This window comes from Dermacentor variabilis, chromosome 10 (genome assembly GCF_050947875.1).
Source record: "Dermacentor variabilis isolate Ectoservices chromosome 10, ASM5094787v1, whole genome shotgun sequence".
In the NCBI taxonomy this organism is placed as follows: Eukaryota; Metazoa; Arthropoda; class Arachnida; order Ixodida; family Ixodidae; genus Dermacentor; species Dermacentor variabilis.
Genome location: NC_134577.1, coordinates 120,047,169 through 120,069,744, shown reverse-complemented (window position 1 = coordinate 120,069,744; position 22,576 = coordinate 120,047,169). Strand labels below are relative to the sequence as shown.

The following is a 22,576-nucleotide window of genomic DNA, read 5'->3' as shown; positions in this document are numbered from 1 at the left end:
TCGAGGATACAGGAAAAGTATTACTGGCCGCGTCTGACCGCCGACGTCGCCCGTTACGTCAAGACATGCAGAGACTGTCAACGACGCAAGGCACCACCGACAAGGCCAGCAGGATTACTACAGCCGATCGCTACAGCTCCTCGTCGACCATTCCAGCAGACTGGGATGGATTTGTTGGGGCCGTTTCCAATGTCAACATCCAGTGGATCATCGTGGCGACGGACTATCTCACCCGCTTTGCTGAAACCAAAGCTCTACCAAAAGGCAGCGCAGCCGAAGTGGCGAAATTTTTCGTCGAGAACATCCTGCTGCGACATGGTGCGCCAGAAGTCCTCATCACCGACAGAGGAACGGCTTTTACGGCAGAGCTCACCCAAGCCATTCTGCAGTACAGCCAGACGAGCCACAGGAGGACAACTGCCTACCATCCGCAGACGAATGGTCTCGCGGAGCGCCTGAACAAGACCCTCGCCGACATGCTAGCAATGTACGTCGACGTCGAGCACAAGACGTGGGACGCGGTCCTGCCGTATGTCACCTTCGCCTACAACACGGCGGTGCAAGAAACAACACAGATCACGCCATTCAAGTTGGTTTACGGCAGGAACCCGACGACGACGCTCGACGCCATGCTGCCGCACGTCACTGACGAGGAGAATCTTGACGTCGCTACCTATCTCCAGCGCGCCGAAGAAGCCCGACAGCTCGCCCGCCTACGGATCAAGACCCAGCAGCGTACCAACAGCCGACACTTCAACCTCCGACGACGCTTCGTCGAGTACCAGCCCGGCGACCGTGTTTGGGTATGGACCCCGATACGCCGGCGAGGACTCAGTGAGAAGCTGCTGCGACGCTATTTCGGACCCTACAAGGTCATCCGACGTATTGGCGCACTAGACTATGAGGTCGTGCCAGACGGCATTTCGCACTCACAGCGGCGCCGCGCACGATCTGAAGTGGTCCACGTGGTGCGCCTTAAACCATTTTACGGACGCTGATGAACTTCCTTTAGTTTGTTGTTTTCTTTGCTACGAGTGCTTTTCTTTGTTACTTTCGTTTGTTTACAGCATCGGGTCGATGCTTTTTAAGAGGGGGGTAATGACACGTGTACTTATCTTTATCGGGCAACTACGTTTCGCCGCTTAACAACTGTAATCCCACAGCGAGGGACGCGCCTGCATGTATCCGACGTTTCTGGAAAGTTATCGACGCTTCTATCCGCGTGTCTGTTGTCGCCGAACCTTGTGTTATCAGATTTCATCGCGTGACACGAATGGTGTAGGACTTTGTGGAAGACACGCGGGTCCCATCAGTTAATCTGGAACATTCGACGACTGATCTATAAAAGCCGACGCGCTTGACCCGCTGATCAGTTTTCCGACGATCGCCGACCGTGTTCGCCGCTATCGTTGTGCTATAAGTGTAGCCTGTTTTTGTGGGCACAGGTTCGCCCAATAAAAGCTAGTTTTGTATTCCACCGTATTGCTTCTTTTTTCACCGTCACTACCACGTGACAATACAGTTGCTTTTAATATTAGCTGAAACATAGTGCTCGTGGTAAAAAGGGCCCCCAAGACTACACAGCGGCGCCGACATGCAGAAAATTGAAGAGCGAAACGCTTTCAAATTACTGGTATTTCTCAAACCAGTGTTTCGCGGTTCCATGTAGCCCTGTAGTCCATGGGCCATTTCCACCATGGGTACTGGGTCGGAGCTCATATGTTATGTCAGCATTAATTGTGACAAAATCACAGTATGTTTTCTTTAGATCTTAACGTTTGACAGCCAAAATACATGCAGAGAAACCGTCATCCCAGTACTTCAGTACTCTTCGTTCTAACGTACATGTCCGCACTGATCCATATGTTACAAAGTACTGAATATGTTTCCAGTGCTTTCCCCCAGGCCGCTGTTTTTATTCCTGATGACGGCACGAAAGCGAGCCTGATGCCACGAGCGCTCAGAAATCGAAACGGGGGCGTGGACAATGTTCTTGCACACCCTGTGTGATGTACTGTAACGCTTAGAACAGTCCATTGTATAGGCAGAAGTGCATGGTTGGGCACATGTGCTTAAGAGGAAGCTCTAGCTCTGGGGCTCCTATCTAAATACGTGTAAAAGCATAATTCGTTTTTCTCGGCAATCACTGTGCCAAATTTGACGAGGTATGTTGCATTTAAAAGAAAGAATTAATATCTAGAGACCGTTTGTTTCGGATTTCGATTGAGGTCGTCCATTTTTTATTAAAAATTGGCAAATATCGAGAATTTTCAGAAAACGAAGCTATCAATTCACAACTCCGTAACTCACTAATGAAAAATGATATCACGATTCTGTGAATTGCATCGAATAGTACATCTAAAGCGGACAAAACTGAAATGTTACACATGAATAAAAAAATTCAGTAATATGGAAATACAGACTTTGCAGAACCCTTATACACAACGTACCAAGTTCACGTAAGATATAACTTGACATACCGAATTTCTCCGCTTCGGATGATCTAATGGATGCTGTTTACAGAACCGCGATATTTGTTCTTGATGCAGAGCTATTAATTTATGAACTTCGTGCGTCTGTTTTTTATCGAAATTTCGAATTTTTAAGTATTCTTTTGACAAAATGCACTCCCTAAATCGAGATTCCGCTTCCAACAGTCGCTAGAATTTTAGCTTACTCTCTCAAATGCAACAAATTTTATTAAAATTGGTCCAGGGGTTATCTCAGAAAAGCGTTTTTGCGTTTTACATGTATATAAAGAGGCCGCGTGGAAGTTGGGCCCGAGCTAAAGCTTCCTGTTAAGCTCATGCAGTTGACTTCCGCGAAGATAACTTGTCCAAGCTTTCATACTTACGTTATAAGAAGCCTACCGCACCCCCAATATGCCGGCTGCTTTAAACTACACGAAACAAAACTATTAAACGAATACAAACACTGGTGACGTCATTTTATTATTCGGGTGTTCAGATTGGTAACCTTTGGATGCGGAGTAAGTTGAGAAATTGTGTGCGTAGCTAACAAAGCTACGTTAATTAACTTTTCAGTAATTGATCTTACATGGCTAAAGAAAATCAGCAGCTAGGAGCCCGTCCTCGAGATTATGCAGCCGAGCGAAGAAATTTTGATTAAACATGCTTCATTAAGAGGCATGCGAACGAACATTTTCTAAGTAAACGATGTTGGAAGGTGTAACTGACGCAGAAAAAGAACATCTGCAAAGTCACAGAACAGCACTTCAAGACGAAACAAAGGAGGAACCACACACACACTGCGCTAACAACTTGAAGCGCTGTTCTTTCTGGGTTAATGAAGCAACTAGCCCGTCAGTCATTACTTGCAAACCTGTAAAATCAACCTGACCGCACCTACCCTTTTGTGATGCTGCCATCAATAGTATGGCCCCGTGAGCACGTTCTTTGTGGCCGGCCAGTCCGCTTTTGATTTTTATTAACGCTGTGTTTCGAAGGCAAGCGGCTTAAATTCTTATTGTCAATATAGCAGCGAACGGGTGCCGCCGAAAGCTTGCTTGTTCGCAGAAGCGATGCATGACGCAATGACGCATGACGCAATGATCGTGGAGATATAGCGCGTCGCTGGCAACAAGACAATGCGCTGCCAACGAGGAAAGGAAAACAAAAGTGAACAGTTTAGTAGCTGCTCACGGAGCCGTGCCGATTGTGACGCTGCCATCGTAACGAAATCTGGGACTGCGGTATTGACGGCTGAGGCTTTCATTTTCTTTATTGCTTCTTTTTATACAGCGAAGCCGTTAAGAGGAAGTTCTAACTCGGGCCCAACTCCGGCGCGGCCTATTGAAATAGATGTAAAACGCCGAAACGCTTTTCTCAGATAACCGCTGGACCGATTTTGCTGAAATTTGCTGGGTTCTAGAGAGAGAAAGGTAAATTCTAGTGACCTTTGGAAGTAGAGTCTCCCTTTAGGGCCTTAATGTTAGAAGAAATTTAGAGATTCAAAAGTGCGAATAAGAAGGGCGAAGTTTACAAATTAATAGCTCCGCATCAAGTATGAATATCATGGTTCTGTAAACGGCATTCATTAGATGGTTCAAAGCAGACGAATTCGATATACCCGCCGTGGTTGCTCAGTGGCTATGGTGTTAGGCTGCTGAGCACGAGGTCGCGGGATCGAATCCCGGCCACGGTAGCCGCATTTCGATGAGGGCGAAATGCGAAAACACCCGTGTACTTAGATTTAGGTGCATGTTAAGGAACCCCAGGTGGTCGAAATTTCCGGAGTCCCCCACTACGGCGTGCCTCATAATCAGAAAGTGGTTTTGGCACGTAAAACCCCATATATTATTATTATAAATTCGATATGCCGATTTGTATCTTACGTGAATTCGTTACGTTGTGTACAAGGGTTCGGCAAAAGCTGTATTTCCATATTACTAATTTTCTTTTGAGATTCATGTGTAATATATTACTTTTGTCCGCTTTATATGTGCTGTAAGATGCAATGCACAGTATTGTGATATCATGTTTCATTGCCGGAAGACAGAGTTGTGAACTGGATGGTTTCGTTTTCCAAAAATTTGCGATTTTGGCCAATTTTCAATAAACAAGTGATGACATAAATCAAACCTTGTCAAATTTGGTGCAGTGGTTGCCGAGAAAAACGAATTCTTCTTTTACATATATTTAGATAAAATCACCCTAGCTAAAGCTTGCTCTTAAGGGCTACTTTCTGCACTATCGTGTCCGTGTGTAGAACAAAATCCAGAAGATAGTACAATGCCGGACTGACCCTCGGCTGCGGTGACGCAGGCGTTAAGCACTCCCCATGCGTGGGCCGATCCGGAAGATAGTGAAATACCGACCCGACACGACCCGCGGCGGCGGTGAAGCAGGCGTTAAGCGCTCCCCATACGTGGGCCGATCCAGAAGATGGTGAAATACCGACCCGACACGACCCGCTGCGGCGGTGAAGCATGCGTTAAGCGCTCCCCATACGTGGGCCGATCCGGAAGATAGTGAAATACCGACCCGACACGACCCGCGGCGGTGGTGAAGCAGGCGTTAAGCGCTCCCCATACGTGGGCCGATCCAGAAGATGGTGAAATACCGACCCGACACGACCCGCGGCGGCGGTGAAGCATGCGTTAAGCGCTCCCCATACGTGGGCCGATCCGGAAGATAGTGAAATACCAACCCGACACGACACGCGGCGGCGGTGAAGCAGGGGTTAAGCACTCCCCATGCGTGAGCCGATCCCGAAGCTAATACATAATTGACCCGACCCGCGGCGGTGGTGAAGCAGGCGTTAAGCACTCCAAATACATGGGCCGATCCAGAAGATAGTGAAATACCGACCCGACACGACACGCGGCGGCGGTGAAGCAGGCGTTAAGCGCTCCCCTTACGTGGGCCGATCCGGAAGATGGTGAAATACCGACCCGACACGACCAGCGGCGGCGGGGAAGCAGGAGTTAAGCACTCCCCATGCGTGAGCCGATCCCGAAGATAATACATAATTGACCCGACCCGCGGCGGTGGTGAAGCATGCGTTAAGCGCTCCCCATACGTGGGCCGATCCCGAAGATAGTAAAATACCAACCCGACCCGACCCGCGGCAGGGGTGAAGCAGGCGCTAAGCGCTCCCCATACGTGGGCCGATCCGGAAGATAGTGAAATACCGACCCGACACGACCCGCGGCGGTGGTGAAGCAGGCGTTAAGCGCTCCCCATACGTGGGCCGATCCAGAAGATGGTGAAATACCGACCCGACACGACCCGCGGCGGCGGTGAAGCATGCGTTAAGCGCTCCCCATACGTGGGCCGATCCGGAAGATAGTGAAATACCAACCCGACACGACACGCGGCGGCGGTGAAGCAGGGGTTAAGCACTCCCCATCCGTGAGCCGATCCCGAAGCTAATACATAATTGACCCGACCCGCGGCGGTGGTGAAGCAGGCGTTAAGCACTCCAAATACATGGGCCGATCCAGAAGATAGTGAAATACCGACCCGACACGACACGCGGCGGCGGTGAAGCAGGCGTTAAGCGCTCCCCTTACGTGGGCCGATCCGGAAGATGGTGAAATACCGACCCGACACGACCAGCGGCGGCGGGGAAGCAGGAGTTAAGCACTCCCCATGCGTGAGCCGATCCCGAAGATAATACATAATTGACCCGACCCGCGGCGGTGGTGAAGCATGCGTTAAGCGCTCCCCATACGTGGGCCGATCCCGAAGATAGTAAAATACCAACCCGACCCGACCCGCGGCAGGGGTGAAGCAGGCGCTAAGCGCTCCCCATACGTGGGCCGATCCGGAAGATAGTGAAATACCGACCCGACACGACCCGCAGCGGCGGTGAAGCAGGTGTTAAGCACTCCCCTACGTGGGCCGATCCCGAAGATAGTGCAATGGCGGGCCGACCCACGGCGGAGGTGCAGTTCGCCATTAAGGGTCCCAAATACACAGCTTTGCTCGTCATCCTCTTCACAGAGTGGAAGGGCACTGAGTTCGTTTCTTATCCGCGTTTGTCCTGCATGCGGTACCGATGAAAACAAGAAGCAGATATGCATAGAAAATCTAAGGTGGTGGCGGTAGGTGGTAGCGCAGAAGTGAGCATCCCTAGCCCCTGCACGTACTTATATCTGCATTGACATGGGTTGGTGGTACTGATAGCTGTAGAGGTCGCCACAGTTCAGCCCCGTTTGTTAGGCTGCCACCAGAGTGTGGCGCCCCCTGTGACCTGTGTGTGTCTGTCTCTATATATGTTCGGGCCCAATAAAGAAGGGGCATTCGCTTTTCGTCCAACCAAGTGGCCGTACGTTTCGCTCCGTCCCTGCGTGCTCGTGCCCCGCGCGGCACGAACCACGCGACATGGTGTCAGAAGTGGCCGGATATCGCCCCCCTGCCTTAGCTCTCACCTCATAGGAAGGCATCCAGATGTCCCTCGAGACCGGCGAGCCGCCGAAACTGTACGGCGTCAACTTTCAGCCGTCGGCACCGTTCGACTTCGCGAACCTGCCAACGTGGGCGACATGGATCAGCCGCTACGAAGACTACGCAGCGGTCTCAGGACTGACGCAAGCGTCGGAAGACATGCAGGTACGCTCGCTACTGTACTGCGTGGGCCCGGAGGCCCGCCCGCTTCTCGAGACCTTTTCGCTCGACGCCCAGTCGCTCGCTTCATACCAAGCCGTTGCCACCCGCTTCACTCAGCACTTCGTGCAACCGGCAAACGAGCTTTACGAATCGTCACGGTTCCTCAGACGTGTTCAGCCACCCGACGAAAGCGTCGACACGTACTACGCAGAACTGCGCAGGATGGTTAGGCGCTGTAACTATCTGTCAGCTGCCGTCGAGGAAAGGCTCGTACGCGACCGGTTCGTCGTCGGCCTCCGCGACTCCCGTCTCTCGGACCAGCTGTGCCGGAACGCGTAGTTGACACTCCAGGACGCTTGGACACAAGCCCGTCAATGCGAAGACGCCGACAGGGAAAAGGCGTTGCCCCAGAACCGCACCGAGCACTCCCGCGAGCTCAACCTCGACGCCGCAAAAGCTAACAAGTTCCCCTCTCGCCGCCGCTCCGCCGCTAAGCCTCGTTCGCCGCAGCCGCTAGCAGAGCGCTCACGCGAGCCGTCCACATGTGAATTTTGCGGCCGCGCGCCTCATCGACGTTCAGACTGCCCGGCCCGTCGCTCCACCTGCAACTTCTGCAAAAAGAAAAGCCACTTTGCCGAAGTATGCCGCTCGCGGAAGTTCAAGCAGTGCAAGCTCAGCTCCGTTCACCTGCACGCCGTCGCGACGCCCGCCTCGGCAAAGTTCGTCGACGTCACCGTTGACGACTACACGGCGCAGTTCAAGGTTGACTCCGGAGCCGAAGTATCTGCTGTTCCCAGCGACTTTCCTACCTTGGCTGCCAAACTCGACCAAGTCGACACTCTGCTCACTGGCCCGGGAGGACAGCCACTGCGCGTGCTGGGCTCGTATGTGGCACGACTTCGGTGGCACGGGAAAACAAGCTGTCAGCGTCTCTACGTGATCCAGTCTCTCACTGTGCCTCTTCTGGGACTGCCAGCGCTCCAAGCCCTCCAAGTAGTTCGGTTTCTTGATCAACTCAAGACTTCAAAAGCGACGCTGCAGGCTGAGCTGTTCAATGGATTGGGCACTCTCAAGGACGAGTACAACATCCGGTTGAAACCCGATGCTGTACCTTTCTCGCTAAGCGTACCTCGCAGAATCCCCATCCCGCTGCTCGAGATCGTCCGCCGCGAGCTGGACAAATTGGAAAGCGCAGGCGTGATCCGTATGGTCGAGAAGCCAACACCATGGTGCTCGGGTCTCGTCGTCGTCCGGAAAGGTGATGGTTCCTACCGCCTCTGCGTCGACTTAGCACAACTCAACAAGGTCGTCCTTCGTGAAAGACATATTCTGCCAACTGTCGAGCAAGTCCTTGGCCTCCTCGGCGATGCAACAGTTTTTTCGAAGCTGGACGCGACCGCAAGCTTCCACCAGGTGAAGCTCTCTGAAGACTCCCAAGAGCTTACGACATTCATCTCCCCATATTTCCGATACTGCTTCTGCCGCCTCCCCTTTGGCATCACCTCCGCACCAGAGTACTTCCAAAAGCAGGTGGCAAGAATCCTGGAGGGCCAAGAAGGAGTCGCCAATATGATAGACGATATTTTGGTTTTTGGACGCACCCGCCAGGAACATGACGCCAGACTGAGCCAGGTGCTATCTCGCCTTGCAAAAGCAGGTATAATATTGAACCAGGACAAGTGTCGTTTTGGGCTATCCGAGGTCTCCTTCCTCGGAGTGGTCGTCTCAGCACAGGGTATCTGGCCAGATCCGGGCAAGGTCGAAGCAGTCAAAGCCATGGAAGCTCCAACGGACGTCGCCGGCTTTAGAAGACTGCTCGGAATGGTGAACCATCTTGCCAGGTTCTTGCCACACATCTCGGACGTCACAGCTCGCATCAGAGCCTTACTAAACAACTCTGCGAGTTGGGTGTGGCAGCACGAGCACAAGGCAGCATTCGAGAAAATCAAGGAACTCTTGACGTCAGACAGGTGCATGGCCAAGTACCACACGTCGTACGCCACTACGGTGTCTGCAGACGCAAACTCATTCGGACTCGGCGCAGTTTCGCTACGGACGCAACCGTCAGGAGAGCGCCGCCCAGTCGCGTTTGCTTCGAGGTCAATGACCGATACCGAGCAGCGTTACAGCCAGACTGAAAAAGAAGCTTTGGCAACGACGTGGGCTATCCAGAGGTTCGACGAGTTCGTCCGTGGCATCCCCTTCGACGTCGAGACTGACCACCTGCCACTCGTTTCATTTCTGGGCAAGATGGAACTGGACATGTTGCCGCCTCGTATTCAGAGACTACGGCTGAAGACCACGCGATACCAGTTCCGTATGCTGCACGTGCCAGGAAAGCTGCTAGCCACAGCCGATACGTTGTCGCGCATCACCTACAAGCCACCCACTCCTTTAGACACTGTCGAACTTTTTGCAGCACAGGTAGTCGGCTGCACGTCGGAAGTCTTGCCACTCAGCCCTAAAGACGTGCGACAGGACAAGAGTCCGATGGCGAGTGCAAAGCCCTCGCTTCCTACTGCCACAATGGTTGGCCTAAAAAGACCACGATACCACTGCACCTCTCAAAGTACGCCTCGGTGGCAGACGAGCTCTCTGTCTGCGACAGTGTTCTGCTGAAAGGCGCCCGGATAGTCATCCCATCGTCCCTTCGGCCAGCGGTCTTCAGGGCATCAACAGGACCAAAGCCCTAGCTCGAGAGTCAGTTTGGTGGCCCGGTATCTCGACAGACATCGCCTCTCTCGTTGCCAACTGTGAACAGTGCGCTTCCACCCGCGTGAACTTTGCCGAGCCCCTGCTCTCCACGGCCCTACCTGGACAGCCCTGGGAATTCCTTGGAATGGAGTTGTTCCACCTCAACGGCCAGACGTTCATCCTGGTGGTGGTTCATGCTGGTGGTGGCGAATCGGAGGCCGCACGCACCACCCTCTTCATCCAGCTATCTGTTTTCACTGCGCTGGCTCGGCCCCATCAAAAACCTCTCCGCTTGAGCGTGCTCCATGTCCCTTGTCATCGAATTTGATGAGAAAAGCCGCTTAGTGTAGGCACTCCTATTTGTTTTGAAAGCAAACAAACGTGAACTCCTATAAACGAGTAGAGCGTTTCGTTGAGCTATTAAGACAACGCAGTGGGTCACCAGCCGATGGTTGCGCCGGCGGTTACGTAAATTTGACGTCAGGAGATTGCAATAAAATTAGATTGGAATAGTTTTACGTTATAGGGTCCCGGCGCACTTTCAATGTCGTTGCACCTAACACATCTCAGTGAGTTTTTAACGGCAACCAGTGCGCCTCCACCTTTTTGTTGTTGTCCACTGAAGTCCGGGTCCCTGCGGAAGACGTTGCAGGGTGGTGGAAAGAAATCCGGAGAAAATTTCACTGCACAGCCAAGTTTCAATAAAAACAAAAATAGGAAAGAAGACGAAATGACAGTGGAAAAAATTCATGTGTTCTGTGCAAAGTCCACGAGCGTCTTGGTAAAGGATTTATTGATTTATTTAGAGCGATGAAAAAGTAAAGAATAATACGAAAGGAAAACATGAACAAAAGAACAATGAACAAAATATTATTACACACTTCCATCACAGCGAAGTAAATCTTGGATTTTTTTTGTCCGTTTCTGTGGCGATGTGCGATGGCAAATTGTTCCACTGAATGGTCGTGAGAGGAGTTAAAGAGTTGGCATGAGAGGATGAATGACGCTTTACGCCTTTAACTTTGAAATAATGATCACGTCGTTTAAAGGTGGCATGGGGTGACTGAAAGAAATCGCCGTGAAGAGATGGATGGTCATAAGGCTTATGGCAAAGTGTTAAACGAGCAAGTTTACATCAATACGATAGGTCTTCCAGTTGGGTACGCTTTTTTAGTTCTGAGACGCTTGTATAGGATTAGTAGCCCGGAAAAATAAAACGAACAGTACGGCTGTGCAAGTATTCGATGTTAGAAATAAGGTAGGCCTGATCGGGGATCCAAATCGACGCAGCATGTTCAATTTTATGGCGTATTAGAGTAGCATAAGCAAGCGTTTTTACGTTGATAGGAGGATGTTTGAGGTCACGTTTAAGAAGACCAAGTGAGCGGTTACCAGACGCAAGGGTGAGGTCGATATGGCGATGCCATGTTGAGTCACCCTGAAGGTGCACCCCAAGGTACTTCTAAGTTATTGTTATTTCTGCAGTACAGCTATTTAGGATGTAAGTGTTTGGAATACGAGATGTACGACGACTGAAACACATATGTTTGGTTTTAGAAGCGCTAAGGGTGATTAACCAGGATGAGCACCATGTGCTTACTGCATTGAGATCAGTTTGTAGGGATTTTGGCGGTCACTGTCATTGGTAATGTTACGGTAAATTACGCAATCATTAGCCAAGAGTCGTACTCTGGACCCTGCACAGTCAGGCAAATAATTATTTTAGATTACAAACAGTAGAGAAACGAGTACGCTTTCTTGGGGTCACATGAACAGAAGATGAGCTAGAATTTCGATAATGAAAAAAAGAGGTAAGGCGTGCAGACAGGACACAAGAGTAGAGAAGTAGACAACACGAATGCAACACGATCAGAATTTTTAACAGAAGTGAACTGAGTTCTTCAGGATAGAAAGTCTTAAAACGAGGCGAGTACATTAGGGTGGATGTTAAGCTGTGTTAATTTCAGTAGAAGTCTGTGGTGAGGGACCCGATCAAAAGCCTTTGAAATCCAGAAATACTGCGTCGACCTGAAAGCCCGCGTCATGCGATAAATGTAAGTCGTTAAGAAAGCGAGCGAGTTGAGTGACACACGAAAAAGCCTTGCGGAATCCCTGCAGATATTTAAAAATGATGTGATCTTCGCGGTAGCTAGTTACTTGGCCATGAATCACATGCGCAAGAAGTTTGCTGGTTAGATGGTTTGATAGTTAAGAGGGGAAGAACGCTCACCCTACTTGAATATAGGTATTACGTTGGCTACGCGCCATACATTGGAAATTTGCCCCTTTGATGATGATTGTGAAAGCAGACAGGACAAGGCCGAAGAAATGCGTTGTGATGTACTCTTAAGTACCCTATTGTTAAAGCCATGGTGACTCAAACTACAAGTAATTTTACGGTTGTTTGTTTATTTATTATTTGTTTATTAATACTGTCAGCTCATCATGGGCTATTACAGGAGTGGATGTAACATACATAAACAGAGAAGCGCATTAGTGCGATTGAACAATGCGCTAAAAAGAAGAAAAAAGAAAATGAAGTAGCACTGCTGATATGAAACACATTAACAATAGAATTACAGAGCACATTTTGACTTATTACATCACAATATTAGTACAGAACATCAGGGTGCGTCAGGGTACATACGGCAATGTATTGCGTCCAAGAATGCAATAATTCACTTTATTTGGACAATTGAGCCAAGCAAGGAGTTGCACTGCTAAATTGCCCTGAGAAAAAAACTATACCTGAAGCAGTCATTCTGCATTGTGGAAGGAGATATATACATACTGTGTCTGTGCCGTGATGTTTCCGGTGTCTTAATTTGGAAGTACTGGTCGTATCTTATTTTCAAATGGTTATGAATTACTAAGAACAGGAATTTAAGCCTTTCATACTCGGTATGTTTTTGCAGAGGTGGAAGCTTTGCAAGTTTACATAATTCAGTCGGAGAGTGAAAACGGCGGTATTTATTAAATATAAACCTAGAAGCAAGGCGCTGGACTTTCTCTAGTTTTAGACAGCTACTTTGGGTGTAGGGATCCCATACTATTTTTGCGTAGTGAATTATCGGTATTAGCAAGGTTTTGTAAGCTAAATTTTTAATTTCAGGGGAGGCACAGTGCAGGTTAAGTCTCAGCCCCCACAATACTTTGTTAGCTTTTGCACAAAGTTCATTTACATTAAGATTCCAGCGCAAGTCGGGTGTAAATATAAGACCCAGGTATTTATGTTGTTTAACTCGAGCAAGCTCTTGACCGTTGATACTGTATGAGAAATTTAAGATATTCTTTTTTCTAGAGATGGACATAAAAACCGACTTAGTTGGGTTAAGCTGCATTTGCCACCGATCACACCAGTTATTAATTTTCTGTAAGATTAAGGTCGGCCTGATCGCCTGGTGACTCTATTCTCTTGTGCAGCATGCAGTCGTCGGCAAACGTTCTTATTTGGGTAGTGATGTCATTTGGCAGATAATTTATAAAAACTAGGAATAAAAGGGGCACTAAGACACTACCCTGGGGTACCCCAGATACCACGGGAGATAAACTAGATTGCTGATGTCCGAATTGAAAATATTGTTCTCTATGTTCAAGGTAGGAAGTGAACCACCGCGTAAGAGAAGAATTTTTGAAAGTAACACTGATCTTAAGCAAAAGCTTTTTGTGGGACACCTTGTGGAAGGCCTTTGCTATGTCTAAGAATATTATATAAGTTTGGCCGCGGGCATTAATTGTGCTTGAAAGGTCATGCACCAGTTCAATAAGCTGAGTGACGGTGGACAAACCTTTGCGAAAGCCATGTTGACCTGAAAAAATTAATTTGTGTTCATCTAAATAGGTGAGCAGATGCTTTGACACAGTGTGTTCTAGCATTTTAGAACAAGTGCTCGTGAGTGATATTGGTCGGTAGTTGCTAGTGCCAGAGGTTGGAGCACCTTTATGTATGGGCACAATTATTGCGCGCTTCCAGGCAGTGGGAAATGAGCCACTAGAAATGGATGATTGAAAAATTAGTGTTAAAAACTTGGATGCCCATTCGGAATATCTATAAAGGAATTCATTGGGGATTTCGTCAGGACCAGGACTTTTCTTTATATTAACGTGAAGTAACAGATTGAAAAGGCCCTCTTCTGTAATCTTGATATTCTGAATAGGAAGTCTGTCCGCATAATCGCTGATGGTAGGCAAAATACCATCATCGATGGTAAAAACTGAGGAAAAGAAGGAGTTAAATGCCTCAGTTTGATCCTGGCTACTTTTGTCTGTGTGCATGCTATACGAGTTAGCCGTTGGATTCAAGTACCTCCAAAATTTATCTAGGGCTTCTTTGAGAAATCGTTTCAGTGTTGAATTATACAAGTTATCTTTAAACGTATTCAGGATATGCCGGAGATTTTTACCTAATAGATGAATCTCATGTTTCGGTTTGATACTTTCGCATACGTTTAAGCTTTCTTTTAGCGTGTATTATTATATATGTATTACGGCTTCGATGAAAAATCGCGCTGCTTCGGCTGCTGTTCCACGTTGGATAGCACCTGTTTCAACGTATCGAGTAAGGTAATCTGTGACGACAATTATCCATCTATTTCCGGAAGTATACAGTGCAAACGGACCTAAAAGGTCCATGCCAATTTGTTCGAACGGCGCTTGCGGTATCTGGACAGGATGCAGCAGTCCAGCTGGCTTTCCGGGTAGGGCTTTGCGGCGCTGGCAATCCAGGCATGCCTGTATTTAACGTTTCACGATCGACGCAAGTCTTGGCCACTCGTACTTTAGCCTAATTCTTCCCAATGTGCGGGTGTAACCAAAGTGACCAGCGGTCGGCTCGTTGCGACAGGCATGTAGGACTTCGTCGCGAAGAGATGCGGGAATGATGAGTAAGTAGCTGCTGCCCCTAGGTGAAAAGTTATTTTTATAGAGAACGTCGTGGCGCAAGCAAAACGAAGACAGCCCTCTCGTGAATAACCTCAGCACGCTGCTTGCTTTTTCCTCCAAGTAATCGAAAAGAAGAACCAGTTCTGCGTCCTCGCGTTGGTGGCGTGAAACGGCGAAAGTATCTACCACGCCTAGAAAAACCGCGTCATCATCGTCGTGCGCTGCAGTCTCAACAGGAGACCGAGAAAGGCAGTCGGCGTCGGTGTGTCGTGTCCCTGATTTGTAGACAACCGTGAAGCCGAACTCTTCGAGGCGAAGACTCCAGCGCGCAAGCCGACCAGCTGGATCTTTTAAATTAGCCAGCCAGCCAAGTGCATGATGATCACTGACCACGGTGAAACACCGACCATACAAATATCGCCGAAATTTCAGTACGGCCCACAACAGTGCGAGGCATTCTTTTTCTGTAGTGGAATAGTTAGCCTCCGTCCTTGATAGCGTCCCACTGGCGTAAGCAATCGCTCTTTCGGTGCCATCCTGCCGCTATACAAACACTGCGCCAAGGCCGACATTACTAGCGTCGGTATGAAGAATCGTAGGAGCGTCGTCATCAAAGTGTGCGAGCACGGGAGGCGTCTGCAGCCGTTGCCTATAGTCATGACCTGCCCGTTGCTGGTCTTCGCCTCACACGAAGGGGACATCTTCTCTGGTGAGATATGTTATTGGCCATGCGATGCGCGAAAATTCCGCAATAAAGCGTCGGTAGTAGGCGCAAAGGCTCAGAAAACGTCGCACGGCCTTTTTATCTGATGCCGTTGGGAAATTAGCAACGGCAGAGATTTTATCAGGGTCAGGTCGGACACCTTCACGACTAACAACGTGACCGAGAAATTGAAGTTCTTCAAAGGCAAAATGGCACTTTTCAGGTTTTAAAGTTAGACCAGCTGAGCGTATTGCTTCAGAGACCGTCTTTAGTCTCCGTAAGTGTTCCTCGAATGTGACAGAGAAAACAATCATGTCGTCGAGGTAGACCAGACAGGTTTGCCATTTGAGGCCTGAGAGTACTGTGTCCATTAGTCGTTGAAACGTTGCTTGCACAGAACACAAACCGAAGGGGAGCACCTGAAATTCATAAAGCCCGTCGGGCGCCACGAAAGCAGTCTTCTCCCGGTCTCGCTCATCAACTTCTATTTGCCAGTAGCCACTTTTCAAGTCTATCGACGAAAAGTAACGCGCATTTCGTAGCCCGTCTAGTGAATCGTCGATACGCGGCAGCGGATAAACGTCTTTCTTTGTGATCTGGTTGAGTTTTCGATAGTCGACGCAGGAGCGCAGGCTACCGTCCTTCTTTTTCACCAATACGACAGGCGATGCCCAAGGACTCTTAGTTGGCCGAATAACCCCGTCCTCAAGCATCGTCTTCACTTGGGTTTGTATTGCCTCGCACTCTTTCGGTGCTACACAATAAGGATTTTGCCAAATTGATCTGGCGTTGGCTTTGGTGACAATGCAGTGCTTTGTGAGTGGCGTCTAACTAACTTGCGACGTGGATGAGAAGCAGCTCTTAAACTCATCGATGATCTCAAGAAGGCTGTTGCGTTCGATGGGCGACCAGTGGGACTGATGTCAACCACAGGGGCAGGTATAGCCACGGGGGACGTCGCGTGCTCCACTGAGAGGCAGTCTTGTACTGAGGTAAATTCGTCGAAGTAAGCAACAGCCGTGTCTTTAACAATGTGTCGACGTTCCCTGGTAAAATTCGTCAGCAGGAGTTCGGCACGTCCGTCCTGTACGTTGATTACAGACCTGGCGATGGAAACGCCTTGACTCAATACCTGCGCGTCGATGTGTTCGGCGACGCCAGTCCCGGTGTTCAAGTTGTCGCAAATAAGAAGTACGAGGGAACAGCTTGGTGGTGGAAGCGTGACATCATCGTCGGCGATACGTAAGCGGGGTCGCTGGTGTTCCGTGCCGCTGACGTCATCTGAGCTCATAGCAAATGTAACGACGAAGTCAGGGACATTAATCACTGCACCGTACTCTCTCAAGAAATCCATCCCCAATATAAGTTCCTTGCAGCACTCAAAGAGAATGACGAGGGTGGTGACGAAGGTTGCACCGGCGATTACTATTCTGGCTGTGCATATTCCAATAGGCGTCATCAAATGGCCGCCGGCAGTTCTGATGTTGGGCCCATTCCACGGCGTCTTCACTTTTATCAGCCTGTCGGCCAGCTTTTGACTTAATATGGAAAAATGGGAACCAGTATCGACGAGAGCAGCCACTTGGTGGCCGTCAATGCAAACGGCAAGATCGGCGCTGACGGCGTCGGTTACAGGGGGTGTGGTTGCAGTCGTCGGAGCTTTAGAGTCGTCGGTCGTCGCTGATGGAGGCTGTTGCAAAGTTAGACGGTTCGCAACCTGACCCCTGGAGGTCGCTGCCTCTATTTTACCCGGCGCGGGCTAGGAGACCTGCCCCTATAGGCGTCAGGAAAATCGCGACGGGTCGGTGGGATGTAACGAGCCGGAGAAGGTGAACGCGATCGAGGCGTCGCTGAAGCTTACGGCCGAAAGTTTGCAGTATTTTCATCGCAGGTACGTGCAGCATCAAACACAAGAAAATTGCAGTTGGGAAACCTTGGATAGCCAGCTGCGCGGTAGTGGCGCGCTCGGTAAACATGTCCTGCTTCACCGCAATTCGAGCATAGCGGCCGGCGGTCAGCGGTGCGCCACAAGTCGGTCGTTCGAAGCGGGTAGCCGGTAGGGGATTAGCCGTAAGACCGAGGCGCAGCGATCGGCTGGCGGCGATACGGCATAATTGGCGGCGGCTGTGACTGTTGAAAATAGGGCCTGGGGGGTGGCGGTGATGGCTGCGTGGGAGTAGTTGACGGTGTCAGCAGCATCGAAGTGGCGGGAAGTGGACGACAGACAGCTTCCGCGTAGGTTAATCGTCTTGGCACCGCCTGCTGGTCCGGCGACGAAAAGACCTGTCGAACTTCTTCCCGAACGATATCAGCCACACAAGCCACCGCTGGTGCCATAGGAGAAACCCCGTGCGGCCGGATCTCCTCTCGCACAATCTCTCTGATGACCTCACGCAGAAACGTGCCGCAGCTCTCAGGTAGAATTCAAGCATTCACCGGCGAGTTCATGTGATCATATTGGCGGTACCGTTGCTGTAGTGCCCGTTCTATAGCGGAAGCCTCCTTGGTGAATTCGGCCACTGTCGTCGGTGGTTTCCTCACGAGTCCGGCAAACAGTCGCTCCTTCACTCCGCGCAAGAGATAGCGTAACTTCTTTTCTTCGGCCATCTCAGGGTCTGCACTGCGGAAAAGGCGGGTCATATCTTCTGCAAACATGGAAACGCTCTCATTTGGTTTTTGAATGCGGGATCCGAGCAGGCGCTGCGCGTTATCTCTTCTGTCGCTACTAGTGAATGTGTCTAGCAGCTGGCTGCGGAAGGCATCCCATGTGGTCAAACTTCTCTCCCGGTTCAGAAACCACGTCCACGCACTGTATTGAAGCGCAAAATGGACATTAGCCAGCTTTTGCTGGGAGCCCCAGTCATTGTAACTGGCGACACGCTCAAATTGCTCCAGCCAATCTTGGGCATCTTCAAAAGAGTCACCATGGAAACTTTCTGGGATCTTAGGATTCTGTAGCGTCACCTGCGATGGAGTTGCAGTAGCCATGGCTGAAGTAGGTAGACGCGTTCCTGCAGGGTCTTGCAAAGGGTTGAACTCGGGCGTCAGACCTAGCAGGCGGCGACTGTACCGGTGAACAGGAGTTTCGACGAACGCAGGTGATTCCTTGTTCGATGTATGGATCCGCGAAGGGGTGCCGAGCGTGAGGCAATCCTACCCCGCACCTCCACCTGTGCCTCCGCCTAGAAGGAGACGGGAAAGCCGGTGTCGAGGACATGTAAAACCACTTTATCAGCGCAGTCAACGCGACGTCGTTGTCGTCTCTGTTTTTCTACTCGCGCGCTACTTCAGCGTCGTTTTCATCGCCTGGCACATACCCGTGGCGACCATAGAGGATGTGGCAATATGAGTAGATGACTTTGGGAAACGTGTACATATTTCACATAGAGCTCGATGCAATTCGGCAGAAAAGCAATCATTCGTATTAGAAGGGCGGTAGGTAGCACCAATAATTATATCAGTGGAACAACACTTCAATGAAACCCATACACATTAGATAAATGAACTAATAAATACCGACACCGTCAGCAAATCATCTTTAATATCCAAGAGTACACCACCTCCTCCACGGTTTGATCTATCACATCGACAAATACTGAAACCTGTTTCGCTTACAAAAATTGTGTTGTCTGCTATAATATCAGTGAGCCATATTTCGGTTAATGCTATTAGTGATGCGGAACATGAGTCGATTAGTGAAGATATTTCGACTCTTTGGTACGGCACTTCTGATTTTTGTGTAAAGGAAAGAAATTGTTTTATCCGTATTATACATTGAAATTTGAGAAGGATATGGGAAACTGGGGTGTGATCTGAGACATAAACAGGAGCATGTCATTCGTCTGCGGATTGCCGAGATACACAACTTACGCGTCCAGCCTCACTGTCCCACACATAGGCATCATTATTATTGTGAAGCTTTTTAAATACGAGGCAAATGCGGTCGCCGTGTTTCGTTACGGATTTTGCGTACTGCCACAGATGACTTTATCTTTATCTTTATATTTAGTTAGAAATGGTTGGCGTAGTCTTACTCGTCGAAAAGCGGCCTGAACGATGCGCTCTCATGATCGAGGTTACCATGACTTCAAGTGTATTAGAACGAAAGTCGCACTCGAGCTACTCCGAAGGCGCCCAAGTTTTTTCGACTGTATCAGGAGCGCCACAAAAAAAAAAGAACATTCGACCGTCTAGGCTGATTTTCCAGGTCGTCGATTTTGTCTTGCATTTTTTCTAGATTAGGTGTTAACTGAGACTGTTCAGATGGCTACAATTCGATTTTCGATCCTAATTCAACAACACGCTTTGTTAACGAATCCAAGTCATGTTTGAGGCTAATATGAATGCCAAGAACCTTATTGAATGATTCCAATACTGTAGTGTTGCTAGTTTCCAAGTGTGGGACCACAAGAGTCAAATTGTCTAACTTGTCCTCCTGTGCCTTGGTCATGGAAGCGGGATTTGATTCAACGTCGCCACCAAGAAGTAGGAGACGCCAGAGGTACACTAAAGGAGCGCGAGCACTTTTGAGGTAATTGGAACAATAGTATGGCCCCGACACCGTAAAAAGACAAACATCATTGTCAGGGTAACAATATGACTAACCTTTCCATGTTGCGAGACTGAGTACGCTGAAGCGTCCAGAACTAGTGGTGGGAAATTTGGTGCACTCGAAGACGCTTCGCACTTCGCTGGCGATCCGGTCGCACTATTCCTCGTGGCTTCAGGACACCAAGAGGCTTGTGGCATGACCATTCGCAGTGGTGTCGGCGTAAGAGGCGACAGAGAGGCAGCACCACCTGGAAGAACATCAACGGCGAGCGTGACGTCGCAACTGCGGTGTCGTATCCAGTTTTCCAAATTACACGCCACTTTGATCCTTGGGGGTTACCTCGAAAGTATGAGGCATGTGATCGTGTAGTACCCCAAGGAATGGCCGAACAGGCATCCCGTTGGTCACATTGACAACATTCAATTCAGGCGCTTAAGGGCTTCATCATTGATGGCTACATGAAAAGAAGAATACGACTGATATTTTGTTCTAAAGCGCCGGCAGGAGAGGGGAGAAATATTGAAGGCCTTCAAGTGCTTCGTCAGGTTGGAAGAGGCGGTTTCAGTGCTCAATTTAGAAACAAAAATGGCCTTAGGTCGTTGCGGCTGCTAAACTGCAGAAAATGTCGAACTGTTTAGGGCTCCAACTGACGCAGGACTCTTGGTTTTTAGTCTCAGGGGCATTTGCAATGGTCAAAGCGAAACCACGTGGGGAAACGGCGGCTCGTTGTTCTCCAGTGCGTAGAAACACAGGTAGAGCGTGTCGTGATGAGGCAGCGGTAGAGTAAGTAGAAGACCTTCCGGCGCCGACGAGCGACTTCGCAGGTGTGGCAGGTGCTCGACGCAACAACTCGTCGCCAGCGAACCTCCTCTCGAACGGAGGCGACGACTTGGGTCTGTTGCTCCACGGCACGCGAGTGGTCCTTAAGAAGGCGTTCATAATCCTCTCGCAGCCTGAAAGAATTCGCCGCTCAGGAACGTGATTGCCACTAGTGCGTCTAAAAGGAGGCGAAGCACACCGACCATGCAGCCGTCAAGGTCACCGTGTGGGCCGCAAGATGGAGAGAAAACGATTTGGAAAAAGGAAAGCTGCAGGGAGCACGCCATTGTGTCGCTGTCGCTAGGCTGAACACCCTGCTGTGTTAAGTCACACGAAGGGCAGCAATAGGAGCGACATCCTGACTTCAAAAGCTCCTGTTCGTCGCCTGGCTAGGTCACACACTCTGCGTTAACATGTTCTTAACACTTTTCAAAGCGATAGAACTGCGGCTTTACGAAAAAAAAGGGCACAAGCAGATCAAGGACGCGTCCTTACATGACGCCATGCATTAATAATAATAATAATAATAATAATAATAATAATAATAATAATAATAATAATAATAATAATAATAATAATAATAATAATAATAATAATGATAATAATAATAGTAATAATAATAATAATAATAGTAATAATAATAATATATAACACTACTACCATACTACTACTATTAATAGCACCTATATATGCACAGACCCGTCGACTGAAGCAAAACACACCACAGCTTCGCTGCTCGTCGTTCTTCACATTGTGGAAGGGCTGATAATTTGTTTTTTGCGCGATGCACTGAGCAAGGCCTTTAGCTTAACTTTAGGCCCGCAAGAGAGTTCTTAATAATCGCAAGTGCCTACACGTGTCTGTGATTGACGCAACACTTGCCTCGAGCATGCGCATGCGAGTACCACTTCTTCCTTTCCGTTATTGTGAAACATTTCTGTTCATCGTGGGCGTTGCATTGTCACTCCTTGTCGTATTGGCTTGCCTGGCGGGGAGTAATGCGAACCCTTGTAAACTTGTCCAACATTCACTCCTTCTTAGATTGACTAATGGAGTATAGTAACAATTGGCCTTTGTATATAGTTAAGGAGGAAATAAGTAGCACTTGTCAAGTTACTTCCGGGCAACGCAGCGGAAAATTCAATAATGACATTGGAAGTGCGCAAGTATATTGAAACGCAAGCAACAGTTTATCTGAAAATGAATGAAGACTTGTTTGGAACAGAAACATTGAGAGATACAATTTATTCACCAGTGCATTAATTACTGCAAATCTTTCAGAAAAATAAGTAAATTGAAACAAATGTGATACTCTCAAATATAAAGATTAAGTTAACTTTAAAAATAACCTCCAGAACATTAGTGTCCGGGAGCCAACCGGGGCAACAAGTTGGTTTTCAGGAATGTTACACTCCTTTTATGCATTTGATACGTTATCAACGCGTAGTGAGCGTAATCATCTGTAAATGTGTAGGTGTTCTTTTTTATTTATTTATTTATTTATTTATTTATTTATTTATACAATACTGCGGACAAGAAGTCCAAGCAGGGTGAGCAAAAAACAAAGATGATATACACAGAAGAACAAGATGAAACAAGTGTATAACACGTTTTTCACACAAATTTCACCAAACGGTCGTAAGGCAGACGATTAAGAAAAATTTTAACTTGATTACAATACAACTATAATTAATACACGAAATAGCAAGATTATTTACACAAATGAAATACAGCTCACGGGCGCTGCGGGTATGCTTCTGTTAGATTATTCCAGTCATCTGTTTGTGGAAAAAAAGAGTACCGAAAAGTGTCAGTCCTTGTGAAAATAGGCCTTAGAGAATGAGTGTAGTGGTC

General features: G+C 48.7%; 1 pseudogene; it reads left to right on the top strand.

Annotated features, from left to right (window-relative positions):
* The first annotated feature begins 6,914 nt into the window (after nucleotides 1-6,914).
* On the top strand, nucleotides 6,915-9,692 carry LOC142559396 (uncharacterized; annotated as a pseudogene).
* Nucleotides 9,693-22,576: the final 12,884 nt, after the last annotated feature.